General features: G+C 32.5%; 1 non-coding gene across 1 annotated transcript; it reads left to right on the top strand.

The window, feature by feature from the left end:
- The first annotated feature begins 956 nt into the window (after window positions 1-956).
- Window positions 957-1,071, top strand: TRNAL-CAA (transfer RNA leucine (anticodon CAA)). The gene is made up of 2 exons: window positions 957-994; window positions 1,026-1,071. It is a non-coding gene; the product is annotated as a tRNA-Leu (tRNA).
- Window positions 1,072-1,962: the final 891 nt, after the last annotated feature.

Genomic DNA, 1,962 nt, shown 5'->3' with positions numbered 1-1,962 from the left:
GACTAGAAAAAATTCCTATGATTTCCTTTTTTTCCTGTTCCAGTTGTGTTGTCACAGTACTGAAACAATATATATAGTTTGAGTCTTGCATTATTTGAATTAATTTTCAAGTCACATTTTACCGTGCGTAACGGAGGCGAGCTCAGAAATTAAATCACAACCAATTTCTAATCTTGCCCATTCTGATGATGCAAATTCAAATTTAATTAAAAAGTTATGAATAGTTTCTAATGCTAATTTTTTTCCATACTAAAAATTTATTTTCTTTAACGGATTTCACCTGCTTGGAGACAGTGAATTTCATTATTTATCAAAACAGTAGTCGCGCCCCCCTAATGATGAAGTAAAAGCGTTTTACTGCAAAACATATTGCTACTTTATTCATTGTAATTTTTCTACCGCGTCAGGATGGCCGAGCGGTCTAAGGTGCCAAACGCTAGGTTTCCTGCCCAGTGCCACTGGGTATGAGTGTTTTGGTCCACGAATGTGGGCGTGGGTTCGAATCCCACTTCTGACAGGCTTTGTTTTTAAAGTAAGACTAAAATGCTGGTTGGACGCTCAATTTATCGTTACTGCAGTTGCCGTTATCTTCCAGTAACCACAAGGTATTGCACGTAATAGTTTTATTTTAATTAATGCTCATTATCTAGATAATTTAAAGTTACATTTTTGCTGTGTGTAACACAGGCAAGTTTAGAAATTAAATCACAACCAATTTCTAAATTTGACCATTATGATTATGTAAATTCTAATTTAATAAAACGTTATGAACAAATTTAATTTTTTTCCCATATTAAAAATTTATTTTCTTCAACTGTATTTTGTTTCCTGCCTTGAGACAGTGATAGGAGAGAATTTCATTATTTATTAAAACAATAGTCTCGCTAATGATGAAAAAATGGGCTTTACTGTAAAACATATTCTTATTTTATTCATTATTGTAACGTATTTACTGCGTCAGGATGGCCGAGCGGTCCAAGGCGCCAGACTCAAGGCTTCATTCCCAGTACGACTGGGTATGAGTGTTCTGGTCCACGAATGTGGGCGTGGGTTCGAATCCCACTTCTGACAGTTTAGGTTTTGCTGTCCTCACTTCAATGCAATACTAAAATGCCGGTTGGAGACTTGATTATTCTTTACTGCAGTTGACGTATCTTTCAGCCACCGTCGGATACTGCACTAAATAGCTTTTTTTTTTTTTTTCACAAATGTTCATTACTTATATATTTTTCAAAACTTGCGATGCCGTGCTATTGATATATATTATTGAATTCCCTGAGATGAATGTATATCGCATTATATTTGGCTTACAGTTAATTATATTTTAATGTAAATTTAGAACTATATCAAGCTCTTTCATATTTAAATAAAATCTGAAAACTATATACTCTACTGATTTATAGTTCTGAATTAAAGAAATCAGCATCAAAATTAAAAATAAACAAATACATTAACACTAAGTTTGACATTACATGTTCTCGACAGAAAAACAAATGAACAGGATAATTCGAATTTCGGGTAACTAGTGTCCAGATAAATGGAGTGCTACAGTAATCTTTCTGATTTCATTTTGACATGTGGTTAATCTTAAATAAGAGAAATTTACAGTTATTTCTTTTTTTTTCAACTTCATCATACACGCAGTTGTTGTCGGGGTAAAAGAGTCTGCGACCGTTACTACCTCATGCGAGGACTCTTTTATGAGTACACTAATAAATGCTGACTGATATAATATTACAGTTCTTTCACATAGTTAGGCAACTCTATTTGTACAAAGTGTTATGTAGAGAAATTATCTGATAGCGTTATAAAAAAATTAGGTGAATGATTTTATGATTTATGGAAATTTAAATTTTATTTTGATTCTGAATTATTTAATTTAAGGCTTTGATTTTTGGGGAAAGACAGATGCTTCTGGGAATATTATTTAGTTTAAAAGAGTATTATTTATTTTCCTCTATT

Source organism: Stegodyphus dumicola, chromosome 8 (genome assembly GCF_044657685.1).
Source record: "Stegodyphus dumicola isolate Sdum_Otavi_A_Nest chromosome 8, ASM4465768v1".
Classification (NCBI taxonomy): Eukaryota; Metazoa; Arthropoda; class Arachnida; order Araneae; family Eresidae; genus Stegodyphus; species Stegodyphus dumicola.
This window is presented reverse-complemented; position numbering and strand designations above follow the sequence as displayed.